Raw genomic sequence first — 14207 nt, forward strand, 5'->3', positions numbered from 1 at the left:
ATATCTGTTAAGTGCTTCACTAACCCTACGCTCTCGCTGGGAGGCATATGGTTATTTAGGATGATATGTTCCGCTATCTTTGCTCTGAAAACCGCACCGTTTTTCCGCCAAGCCTGCTTCCTTCAGATGTTTCCCAACACGTGTTTTCACGCTCCTTTTGGTTTGTCTGATATATACTTGTCTGCAATCTGTGGAGGACATTTCGTATATATTTCGGACTTGGCGATTTGATCTTTTGTCGATCCTAGAAGGGTTTAGAAGTGGTCGTTCCTGCTGCTAGAGACGGCCTTCAAACCATGTCTCCCCACTTTCTTGTTTCCACTAAAGGGAAATTTCGTTTCATTTCAAAGCTGTTCTCTGCCTGGGCTATTGATCCGGAGTCAGTTTGGTGAATGCTTGCCGTTGGAGCGTCCTCTTTTGTTTGCTGATCAAATTGTTGACGGCGTGGTCGGTATGCTTCGTCTCTTTCATCAACGCGTCCTAAGAAATGCGAAGAGTTAGCATCGGGTGAATCATTTGATTGAAATAGGCGACTTTATGCTGATTAGCCTGGTTCGAAGTGCTGGAGGATAACTAGTTCATTGTCTATCGGTTTATTGTAGATTCCCTGATCTAATTTGTTTTGCTTTCTCCACAACAGCACGTCCAAGAAAGGTTATTGCTCTTCATATTGTTGAAGCAGTCAGTCTTCTAATAGAGTGGTCACTTCTTGGCTCTTCAGCAGCTTCAGTCGAAACTTCCAAAAAATGGATTAAACTTTGCCCTCCAAAGTGGAGCAGATATTCTATTTCTAATCACAGACATAAAGGTAATTCTCGCCATACTCTTCAACGTCAGCAGTCACTCCAGAATAGGAAAACTGCATCTGGGCAGCAATAGCGGACACCGTCAACGAAAATAAAATTAGAAAGGCCAATAACACCAATAAAGAGAGGAAGATAATTAAAGAGCTTTGGGAGAAGCCTGTTTACTACGTCTGGACATTAACGACTAGGAAAACTGGAGGTAGGTAAGGCAGGAGAATGGACCGTAAAAAAAGACTCAGGATTGATCCTCTATGACAACTCGCAAAACAGGTGGACAGAGTTGTTAATTAATGCCAACTAACATACTGATAGTGTCAAACCCAATCCTTTCTAGGTTTAAAGATCGAGATCAAGGTCCATAAACTAGGCAAGGAAGTGAGGGAAATGGTTTCAGCAGAAATGCCTCTCACGCATCAGATTGTTGAATGGTTAGTAAGGAAACTCCAGAATATGGAAAAACGGTTGAAAAGGCTAATCAAGAATTGAAGGAAGTTCTCCAAGTTTCTTCAGTGGATTGAGTAATTCGAAGAAGACGACAAAGGCAAAAGCGACTACTCTAGTAGAGGACCGACTCCTTCAACAACATGGGCACGCACAATCAAAAGGAAAGATAAAGCACAATATGAAGATAGGCAAAATCTGTATAGAGGAAAAGTAGTTTACTTTTAGGGGTCGAGTATTATACATAGCTATGAGGAGCCCCGATAGGAACCCCCTTTCCCATTCATCAGCGAATCTCGCCAATCTGGAAACGTAGTTGGCTGCGGCCATTTGGAAGATGTATGTGGATGGTATCCTAGCTGTAATCAATTATCACACTCAAAACGAGTGTACTTTTTTGGAAACCCAACTATCATCCCCTTCTTCTTCTTCCCCTCTGGGAAAGTTCTCGGATTCCCAGGATTTCCGTATGATTGATAAATAATTCTACGGGAAGACCGTTAATTTCACCGATTTTACTTCGTTTGAGTGCATTGATGGCGATTGATGATTTCTCTTCTGTTTGGAGGGCTAGTCCGTATCCGCATATGAGGGTGACTAGCCATTTCGTCCACAAGAGGCCGAATTTCACCGGATGTTATAGGGTTAAGGTTCGTGGTGAAATGTTTTTTCACCTCTTAACCTGCCCATCATCGTGGATGAGGACTCGACTATTAACGTCCCTCACAAGACCATAGAAAGGTTTGTCCTAACCATAAAGGAGGCAATGTAGTTAGCATTGCGCTTGCCCGGGACGATAACTATGATTTTGGTTCAGGTATTTACAATTGACTGCTTGACTGGTATCCGACATCTGATAACGATATAAATTTGTTAGCCTTCAGTGGGATTTGAACCGTAACCTTCCACTAACTTATTTCGATATAAGGTCAAGGGTAAGGGTGTTATATGTAATGAAGATTGAGTAAAAAAAGGTATTTTCCTTCTGCAAATTATGAATCACTTTAGACGACCTTCCCGATAAATAACGATTATGCGTTCTCCCTAACTTATCGAAGGAGTGGGGATGTGGGCGTCCGAAATCCCCGAGGCGCTCAACTTACAAACGGTGGATAGCTCTATTGTAAATTCGGCCTATCTTGTCAGCTATTCACTTTTCCATGATTACTGGATGGAAAGGTCATTAGAAATTGAAAGGAAGGCATGATAACAACGCGTGCTGTTTTAAAATGGGTCAGCAAACAGACAATGCATTAACAGGGGATATTGGCAGTAAACAATGAATAATTGTAGACAAATCATTATCCATAAAAGTGCACGATTCATTGCAAATTATACAAAGGTGCAAATTGGATGTGTCCATAATTGCTCTGCACACGAATATCATTAAAACATTGAAATGTAAATTATTGCAATTTCCCCATTTTAGTTCTTGTGTTTGTCAGCTTGTTAGCGACTTCTTAAACAGAATGTCTTGAAACCAGTGATGAATGTGGTCTGGAAATGATTCACTGACGAGGAATTCATTTACATGTTAATCATCGCATCCCGTCAAAGAATTCTTGCTGTTATGCACTGGAAAAGTTCTTGGTTCTTTGGGATGATACAAAGCGAAAAGATTTTTCTTAGGAAAAACAGGCTCGATTACGGGCATTAGCTGAGGAATAGAATTCCTAGCAGAAAACCTCTTTTCTCGATTTGAATATTGTATGGAGATGTATCGGGGGTTGTACTATATTCCACGAAAAATTTGATCAGGACAATTGAGTGAACAACACAACATTTTTGAACAAAAGGTGGAGCTCCACACATGCATATTTACTTCCCTGTCTTGAGGGTGTTATTTTCACTTTCCCTTCCTACATCGAGAAAATCGGAAAAGTTTAATAAAAAATTCTGTCAAAACCAGAAATTTCAATTCCATCATTTGTGGTTGCATGACTCCCAGAGAACGCGAACCATTTTTTTGTTTTGTGTCTTAACCACGAACCTTCTCCATTCACCAGCTTCGTATACTGTTCAAGGCAACCTCCTAACACAGGAAAATGGTGAAAACTTTAGACGTACGTATATTGTGGTCTGACGTCATGACAACAAACCTTTGGCTTTCCCATTTTACACTGTACAACAAAGGATCAGTATGGATTTTCACCTTTCATTTATTTTCAGAGTGAACGAATGCATTTTCCATTGTTGTTTGCCAAGGTTCAACGTGTTAGTTTCTGGTTGTGGGAGTTTTCTCTGTATTTATTGATTGAAAAGCTGAGGTCAGTTATCTTGAAGCTGATTTGTTTTATAATATAAATATGAGGAGAATCGTGTTCTTATATATTTTGTGAATAACTTAGAAGGTCCTGGCAACATTGATGTATATAATGTCTCCTGCTCTCTCTTTTGTTAAATGTAGGGAATCCATGCAGTATCATTGTAATTAGTCATTTCATTTTCAGTGGGGCATGGATAAGTTTCATCATCATCACATGGGTTTTTCATAATAAGCCACGACGGTGGAACACCATAGAACCAAAACATATCTGTGACGTAACTACTATAACTATTCAGCCAACCCATTCATGGCACCGTCAAACAACATTGAGTAAGTGAATAAGTTAAGGAAACCGGAGGTACCGATTTGGGATTCAGATTCGGGTCATTTGAAAGAAAGTGAACATTTATCTATGGATGAAGATACATAAGACTGAGGCGGTATATCCCAAGCAAACTAAATCCTATCAGAATTATTAGTATTTGTTATATCTAACAATTCGAGAATTGAAAATGTTGCTGAGTGGGATTGGTATTCCGTACTCTCTTTCAGAGGTACATCGGGTGGACGAGTATCGAACAACATGTTTGCCTCAGAAACCTTCGTGGTGCAATGCCTCCACAGTTTTCTTGGTGCTTAAGAGAATAACTGCTTCAGTGAGAATCTATGTATTTTCCATTTTCTTTACTCTTTTCGCCTTTACTTTGGTTGCTATATAAATGTAGATTGTGCAAATTGCAATAGGTAACGATAAACGTTAGGCAGGATACCGAAGGACGGCCTCGCGCTTTGCACCCTCAAATTCAGGTGGTACTTTCACTTTTTCGTTTGGCAATCTCAACTCCCGAATGGGAGGGGGGAGAGAGTGTTACCCAGCTTTACCGTCTAACGTATTCCAGGCTGTTTATTCTTTCTGTGAAGCAGTCAGGGTTTTTTATGAACATTTGACAGGTTTGGCAACCAACTTAGTTTTCCAGTAAGCCTTCCGATTGTCTGGCTCTTGCTTAACTCCTTTTTCTTTGGTAAGAATCTACTTTATGTATGGACGTCTCCGTGCTTAGCTTCCTCTTAAATTTAGGAACCTACTTATCCGATTGCTTGTAATACTTTTGGAGAGAGTGGATAATTTGGGACCCCTTTTCAATACAAGTTTTTTACAGTTATTTCAGCTTAAATAGCAGAGGTATATCATGTACCTACGCACTCGTTTCCAGGAGCCCATTTACAACACCAAGATCAAGTTGAGGCGGTTCTGTGCTAATGTTCTTTCTGCTTTGGTATATGGGGGTAGCACATGGAAATTAAACTCTACTGTTACTTTAAAGCTCCAAGCTTTTCTCAATATCTTTCTGAGCCGTATTTTGATGAAACCGTTTTCCCCATATGTTGCATGTACTAAATTTCCTTTTTCTAAGTTGCAACGCTGATTGATGCTGCATATTTAATTATTTATTTCTTGAAGTAAGGTTTTCCATGGTGCTCTGAGGATTTCGCTCTTTCATTCTTCAGTGGAGTTCCAGAAAGTTCAATCTAAGGACGTTCCTTTTATGACCGCTTGATACTATTTTAAACGAAAAATTTGGTCGGCGCACAGGCTTGTCACTCGTATGCGAGGTGATTGGAAATAGCAGTGGATAGATCACAGCTATGCCAGGCAGTGGAATTCAGTCTTCTAAGATGGGCGACGAGTGTGTTGTCCTAATGGCACTTGGCGCAGAATAGTAGAGGAGGACTACGAGCGTCTCGGGAGTCGTGGGGGGAGCTTAAGCGCATTTCTGGTAACCGCGAGCGAGGTGTAGTTGACGTGCTATACCTCACTAAGCAGTGAAAGGCAATCCTATATATATCATCATCAACGGCGCAGCAACCGCTATCCAGTCTAGGCTTGCCTTGGTTAGGTACTCCAGAACATCCCGGTTTTGCGCTGAAGTCCATCAATTCTATAACCTTAAAAGCTGTCTGGCGTCCTGACCTACGTCATCGCTTCATCTCAGGCACGGTCTGCCACGTCTTCTTTTTTTATCATAGATGTTACACTTATAGGCTGTTCGGTCTGAATCATCCTCATCCATACGGATTAAGTGACCCGTCCACCGCAACTTGTTGAGCCGGATTTTATCCACAACCATGGTATCGCCCATAGATTTCGTTGTTATGTAGGATTTCGGAATATTCTTTTTTTGAACGCGGCCAAGAGTTCGCAATTTTTCTTACTAAGAAACAGGTCTCCGAGGAATACAGAAGGACTGACAAGAGCATAGTGTTATACAGTAAGAGCTATGACCCTATGGTGAGACATTTCGAGCGAAACAGTTTTTGTAAGCTGAAATAGGCTCCGTTGGCTGCCAATAACCGTGCGCGTATTCTATCGTGATAGCTGTTTTTGACCCCAGATGGGAGAAATTTTCAACGATCTCGATGTTGTCTCCTATCTTCATTCTTTTCGTTGGTCCAGTGCAATTCGATGTTGTTGATTCTTTGTTCTTTGGCGCTGACATTGCCACCATGTACTTTGTCTTGCCTTCATTAATGTCCTGCTTGATTTAGATGAAGACAGACTGTGTATCTCGTGTTGGTTTTCCCATAATCAATGTCGTCAGTGTAGGTCAGTAGTTGGATGGAATTGGAGAGGGTCATGCCTTTTGCATTGACATCGCCATCGCGAATAACGGCGTCCCTTGTCTTAGATCGTTGTTGATGTTGAATGGTCTCGAGAGTCATCCTGCTGCTTTTATCTGGCGTCTCACATTGGTCAGGGTCAGCCTTGGCGGTCTTATCAATTTTATCGGGATATTGAATTCTCTCATGCCGTGTACAGTGTTGCCCTGCCTATGCTATCATATGCAGAAAAAAATCTGATCTGTTGCTGATTTGCCTGGAGTGAAGCCCCTTTGGTATGGACCAATGATGTTCTGGGCGTATGGGGCTATCCGGCCTAGCAAGATAGCGGAGAATATCTTGTAGATTGTACTCAGCAACGTGATTCGACGGCTGACAACGAGGCATTACCTGTCCCGCAGTGCAGCAATTAAAGGGGTACCATGTTGGTGAGTACTATCTAAAAGATATTCTCTGCTATCTTGTTAGATTGAATAGCCCCATACTCCCAGGACATTATCGGGCCATACCAAAGATCCTTGATTCCATAAAAATCAGCAACAGATCAGGTTTTTTCTCTACGGCAAACGATGGAAAAAATGTTGCAATATGGCCATCAGTTGCACTATGTTTTCATCGACCTCTTTTTTGGCGTAGGGCAGGTGAATGCATTTACGCACACAGTGTTGGACTCCTAGTTCGGTACGTCGTCGGATTACCAACTAAACACCTCCCCATCGTCAGAGAGTTGGAACTGTTGGAACTGTTTGTCACATTACTTTGGGCTAGCCCCCGAATTTTCCCGCCTTGCGAGCCTTCAAATCAGGAAATTCCTTTCACCGACGGCTGGGGAGGGGAGGAAGCGAAGTGTCAGTTCAAGGAGCCCCCTGCCATCCGGCTCCTCCACCGGTTGAGCTCTATCTTCTTAGCAATGAGAAGGACTCGAAAGTAACGGTCAACACGGCTCCTCCCGTCAGCACTCCTCTGCATCTCCTCGACAATAATGTTTGGAGAGAGAGAGTTGCTAACGAATCCCATTCCACCTTCCACCAGAAAGAAAAGTGTGATGGGCGTCGTACCCGACTCTATTGCAAAACATACAATCCGGAGATCGTGCCTTTCTAATTTTGTGCAAGTAAGACTGAAAACCTACATGCCCACTTAAGAATTGAGCAAGCAAATAGTCAGTGTCACGATGCTTCCGATTCAGTCACTGATCTAAGTTGCTGATGAGCCGCGCAGTCCATCTGCCTCTAGTATTATTTTGCCAAGAGAGTTCCCACTCGTCTAGGATGCGATGCTGTTTTTCTACGAGCAACCACTTCCCTTGGCTCTTGTCCCTTGCGCTTGTGTATGGCCTGACGTTCTTTAGCAAGAAGGCAACGCGATCACCATCGCGGCCGTATGAGAGACAATGCGGTACGCCGACGGCACCCGCAAAGCTCTCCGTCTTTGTACTTGCGCCAGATGCTTACGATATACCTGAGAGCGTCAGTCCATACCTCTGCGCCGTAGAGCAGGACAGACTGCGTTGAACTCATTAGGAGACGTCGCCTGCTAGACGTAGTACCTCCAGTGTTTGAGATTAGCCGACTTATCGCCGAAACTCCAGCTGCAGCCTTGTTCGCTAATGCTTTGATTTGCTCAAAAAAATCATCTTTGAGTCAAGAGTCAACCCGTGGTACTTTACCGCTGGTATTGACTCCTCGAAAGGTACGGGATGCAGGGTCGGAATTCTCTTTTTATTCAGGATGACTACTTCGGTTTTTTTCCAGTGCAAGGTTGAAGCCATGAGTAGTCAGCCATCCGCTTACCCGTCTCATCAATATGCCGAGTCTGCTTTGCGCCTGTTCGACACTGCATCCAGCAACATGCGCCGCGACATCATCTGCATAACCAGCCAGGCGCATGTCGAGTTTAAGTAGACTATCATAGGTAGCGTTCTAGATGTCCGGCCCTAGGATGAATTCCTGTGCTACACCCGACGTGACCTCCATCCTAAAGTATTGTCTAGTGTGCCTAGAATGTCTTTCCATCTCACGGAATTAAAGGCGTCTCTGACGTCAAGCGTTACGAGGAGCACTATCCGTCGAGTTCGGCAGCTATGAGGCTCCCCCCGTCGAACGACATTCACGATTTGCATGACAGCATCAACTGTGGATCTCCCTGGTCTAAAACCAAATTGCCGGGGAGATACATCTCTGCTTCAGCGAGTTTACTTCTGATTAGCTTTTCGATCACTTTTCCAGCATATATAGTGGGCGGTATGAAGATTCGCCACTTTCCAACGAGCAAAGAAAGTGCCCTCTTTCAGGCAAGCGTTGAATGCGCCGAGCAGTAGGTCTGGCCGGTGTTGGAATACCAGTTTGTACACCTCTGCTGGGATACCAGCGGGTCCTGGTGCCTTCTTGCTTTTCATAGAGAGGACAGCCAGTTCCAACTCTTTTATAGAGAAAAGTGGACACTTCTCTGCGCTCTCCGCGCCGACGTCATTATCCGGTGCGAGTTGCGCAGGGAATGGTGCCCTTACAATGCGGTCCATCTGCTCGGCCTTAAGTGATCAGGGTTTCCGCAGAGCTCCGATTTTTCGGGTTAACCGTCTCCACGGGTCCCCATTCACCTCGTCGATCAGATCCTACCAGCAGCGAGCTGGGTTTTATTCTGTCATTATGGTACATGCCTCCTCCCCCCGTTGTGTTAAGCGGCACAGAGCCTGCGACACCCTTTATGATAGTATAGTGACGGTAAAACTGAACACAACCACCGGAGAATTCGATATCCCGACCAAATTGATAGGACTGACTTGGCTAACCCTGACCAATGTGCGAGGCTAGAAAAAAGTAGCAGGATTACTCTTGAGATCATTCAACATCAACATGATGTATGACAAAGATATGCTCTGTCGCCCACCTGACCCTGGAAAAAGTGATCTTTGATACTGAGGTTGATGCGAGAGGCACCATCCTCTTTAAGTCCACCCAACTTGAGATGAGCAAACAAGAGGAGGTATGGTTTCAAGAAAAGGCCGTAGCTTATATAACAACTAAATTTATGAGCGATACCACCGTCTGGTTGTGTATAAAATCCGGCTCAACAAGTTGTGGTAGGCAGGTCACTCAATACGTACAGATGGGGATGATCCAGCCCGAGAGGTCGATGAGAGCACTATCTATGGTAGAAAAAGAAGACCCTGAGATGAAGTGATGGCGTTGCCCTGCACGCCTGACAGGTTGTTGGCATGTCGAATTGGTGGACTTCAACTCAAAGCTGCGATGTTTTTAAGTTCCTTACCTAGGCAAGGCTACACCGGATACCGATTGTTGCATCGTTGATGATGAAAAGGGCATAATCGTCAGGTTCAGAAGGTATTTGTCCGGGTCCGGAGGGATTAACGTCGAGCAAGAGTAATCCCGCCGTCTCCTTAGGGCGCGGGGTGATTTGTGGAATACATTTACAGTCTCGCTGTGATTAGCGCAGAGGTACTGGTTTATACTAAGTGGAAGCTCATCATCCACACGCCTATTTAACAACTGTGCTATAATCATCATGAAATTCCTGGGAGAGGGTAGCAATTCCTTTCTAGCATATATGCTCTCAAAGGGCCACCCAGTTTCGTGGCAAAAGCCTCGTTGGACTTCAAAAATATTATCCTAAGGGTCACCATTTTCTGTTTTAATATTTGACTGCGAAAACAAAATATTTGCTCTCTCTTATTAGTCTCCGTTTCCTTCGAATTAATGATTGGCAGTTGTGACCGTAAGAAAGCAAATAAAGCTTTAGATATTCTGTATCTACCTTGCGTCTATCAACTTTGAAGAAATATTTTGTCAATAATTTTAGCCCTTTCCATTTACGAGTATTTAGAAAATTTGTTGAAGATTACTTGACTCCAAGAGAAATTACATTTCCATCTCCGTGGTATGTTTCACTTCATTCATGAAATACGTTCAGAAGGTTCTTCTCATGTGACTGTTAATCTAAGACACATGCTGTTACCTCGATTACACCTTAAAGATCTTTCTCACCTCATGAATAGATACAATGGCCACGTATGAATGAACCGAGCACCAAAAATTTCCAACGACAATGGTCACAGTGAGAAAAATGCAATTGCATAAAAAAAGTGTCAAATTGAATGGAGAACTAGACAATGCAGAGCCATTGGAGATTTTTGAGGAAAAACAGCGATTCTGGCGACGTCTCTTTCATTGCAAACTATTAGTGTGAGACGTGGAGAACCCAGACACAGAGGAAGAAGAAAGGCGTAAAATGACACCACGGATCCCTTTGTGTTATCGGGTCTTTTTTGCGAAAGGAATATAATAGACCGGATATCCATTCGAAGTTCCTTCCGATAATTGCAGGATGAATTCATGAATAATGGGTGGCTATTATCCGGGTGACATGTTACAGTTTAGCTTACATAAAGGAGAATTTTGGACCCATTATCGTGAGAAATAATGACTACGGAGAGCGACAATGTGCATGTAGTAGGCGTAGGAGGGTTTTGAATATTTGAAGAAGGCTTGAATGGTATTCCATTTTGATGGATTATGTGTTTAATGTGTAGGTAGACAACCTATGAACACGTTCTGAATGAAGTTTTGTTTTCAAGGTAAAAATCGGATTATACGGTGAAAAGGTAATGGGATCGTTCAGACAATTTGTAATGACAAGACCGCTCTATAGAAGGTAAAGTTCTCTAGCGAAATCATTATTAAGACCCTAAATTGGAACTTCTATTTGTTACATATTAACCCCAATCTCTAATTATTACTATTATTATACTGTTAAGGGAAAGTCGCACCGCGTCCTTAAATAACTATTGTGCCCCTTTTACTGGTTATAGTGTACCCATTAATCATAGCATCTCAAGCAAGCCTTCAACCGTCAGGAACTTTAGTATATTTCCTACTTCCAGATTTTCCAACTTTGTATTTGGTATTAAGTATTCTCCCAGACGCCTCGCCCTACTTCGCACAAGTGCCGGAGACTGTCCCAGGACTTGTATAGAGGTTTCATCATCCTCCGCCCAAAACCTGCAGGCAGTGTCTGTAGATATCCCTAATTTCCCTGGGTGATAGTTTAGCCGACAGTGACTGGTGGGAATTCCTACTATGATTCGGAGGTCCTTTTTGGTTAGGTTTAAGTAATCCTTTGTGTGCATGGGCTCGTATCCCCCAATAAGCACCCTGGAATGCTCCATCCTTGGTAGGCCCGCCCAGTATATTTCTCTCAACCGTTCCTCTTCCTTTCTTAGAGTCATAGCCATGAAACCGTTTTCGATTCCAGAGAAGAGTTCTGGTCCGTGTAAAGGCGTCCCTGCTCCCTTCTTGGCTAGTTTGTCCGCTGCTGCGTTGCCTCCCAACCCAGCACGGCCTGGAACCCAAAATATCCAGACCTTGTTGGACGAGCCGAGTGTATTCAGTCTTTCAAGGCATTCCCATACCAGTTTAGAGTTCACCTGATTCGACCTAAGTGCCTTGATCGCCGCTTGTCTGTCGGTGAGAATAACAATGTTCGTTCCCCTGCAGTTCGTTTGGAGATTAAAGAAGGCATATCTGTCTATGGCGTATATTTTCGCCTGGAATATGCTAGTGTACCTGCCCATTGCTCGAAGTACATTTTCCTTGGACCAATGACACCGGCATCCGCTCCCTTTGCTGTGAGGGATCCGTCAATGTAGCAAGTAATCAATTGCTGGTTTAGCCACGCTCTCCCAGTTTGCCTTGTTACTCCAACGTGTTGCAAACTTCTTATCGAAGTGAAACCTCTTTGTCATGTTATCCTTTGGTATCATTTCTTCGGGATACCGCCTAGAAAGAATATCAATCTTCCTTCGGTTTAGGCAGCTCCCCGCCATCCTGAGTATCGCCCTCCTTGCCTGCATCTGTATGTGCAGATTGAGTGGGGTTAATCCCAGAAGGACTTCTGCGGATGCCGTTGGGCATGTCCTCATTGCCCCACTGATACACACGCAAGCCAGATTGGGGAGTTTGTGTAACTCCCTGGCTTGTGTGCTTCTTTTCCTTCTGCCCATATTACCGCCCCATAAGTTAGCATTGGCCTCACTATTGCAATGTATATTCAAAGTAGTTTCTTCGCGGTGCAAGTCCATTTTTGTCCTGCTATGGACTTAAAAGTCATCAGATCCCTTGTAGCTTTCCGAAAAATGCTTCCGACATGCGCCTTCCATAGCAATTCAAAAATATTTGACCTCTATTTCTCGGTTCACGTCCACGTCATGTAATCTGATGGCTTTCAGGTAATCAAGCTTACGTCTTCTAGTGAACGGTACTATGGTGGTTTTGGCTCGGTTGATCGGCAGTCCCACCTTCCTGCACCACGCGCTAGTAACCCTTAGTCCAGTTTGGATTCTATCACATAAGGTATCTTTATATTTGCCCCTACAGATTAAAACTCTGGTCTTGTACTTCAGTATTTGATAGTACGTCCAGGTGTTCGTCTGCTACCATACTCCACATAAAAGGCCATAGTACCCCGTCTTGTGTACAACCTGTAGTGTTCATGACAATAGAATTTGTACCTGTCGGTACTCCTATTTGCCTGCTTTCTAGCATTTTGCCCATCCAGAAAGCCAGGGTGTTTCCCACTACCTTGCGGCTCATGCCATCTTGTATCTTTGTGTGCGATGTGTTGTCGAATGCTCCTTCGATATCCAAAAACGAAAAAAGTGCTATTTCTTTTGTTTCTATGGCATCCCATAACACATCTGTTAGCTGATACAGAGCAGTACCTCCCCCGTAAGCGTGTTGACAGTGATGTAGAGGATTACGCTTTAGAACGTTAGTCCTAATACAGTTGTCCATGACCTTCTCCATCGTTTTGAGTACGAACGATGTTAGGCAAATTGGTCTGAAAGATTTAGAGTGAAAAGATCCTTTTTACCCGCTTTCGGAATAAAGACCAATTTTGCCCGTTTCCATGCCCTTGGAATGTATCTCAGTGCTATGCTTCCCCTTACCACCCTCAGAAGAGACTCTAAGATGATTCGTAGGCCTCTCCGGATTAGTGCTGGGAAAATGCCATCTACTTGGGGTGATTTCAGTGGTTTAAAGGTTCCCACTGCCCATCTTAGCCTAGCTTCTGAGCATACCTCTTTTGCTAGTTTCCAGCTCTCCTTCCTTCCCCTTTTAAATGTTGTTGTCGCCTGCCACCGTGGGGTGGGACCCCGGGAAATGAGTTCTGAGAAGCAGGTGTACTCTGTCCTCCTCATTCTTGGTAAAGGTCCCATCTTCCTTTTTTAAGTAGACAGAGGATATTCCCCCATCTTTGGCTACAGCCTTGTACAGCCTGGTTGCTTCTGTGATCTGTTCGGTCCCTTCACAGAATTCTCTGAAGCTGTTTCGTTTCGCTTCCCTGATCGCGTTGCTATACGCCGTCAGTGCAGTTTTGTACCTCTGCCAGTCCCCGATTTGTTTTGCCCGGTTGAAGAATTTTCGTGCCTCTGCTCTCATTCTGGCCAGGTTCCTGTTCCACTATGGTACATCACTTGATAACTTAACTGTCTTAGCCAGACAACTGGCCTGATATGCATCAATAACGACTGTGTTGAGGTTTTCCACAAGTTCGTTGCATAGGATTCCCAATTCGTTCTCCTGGGATTCCTTATTATTCTTTTTATCTCGGAGTTACCCTCAATGTCGAATCTGATTATTCTGTGACCAGACAAAGAGGGCTCACCAGACACCCTCCAATTGCCGACCATCCCGTTCATTAGAGTATCTCCTATAGTTATGTCTTGTACCTCCTGTCTAGTGCCGGTCATAAATGTTGGAGTGTTCCCTAAGTTATATATTTCTAACTTATTGCTCAGAATAAATTCAAGAAGGTACTCACCTCTTCGATTGGTGTCGTTGCTTCCCCAGACTGCGTGGTGGCCGTTGGCATCGCAGCCGAGGAGAAGTGGTAACGCCCTCTTCTCACAATACTTCACCAGTTTTACGAATTATTCCGGTGGAGCCCGGATTTGGCATCGAGGTACTTCCCAGGATTCCGATGCCACAACTGTCTCTCGAGTGCTCCTCCCGGCTTCCAATGAGACTTGGATAGCCACTAGGTTCCCAGGCAGAAAC

This window comes from Hermetia illucens, chromosome 2 (assembly GCF_905115235.1).
Source record: "Hermetia illucens chromosome 2, iHerIll2.2.curated.20191125, whole genome shotgun sequence".
Taxonomy (NCBI): Eukaryota; Metazoa; Arthropoda; class Insecta; order Diptera; family Stratiomyidae; genus Hermetia; species Hermetia illucens.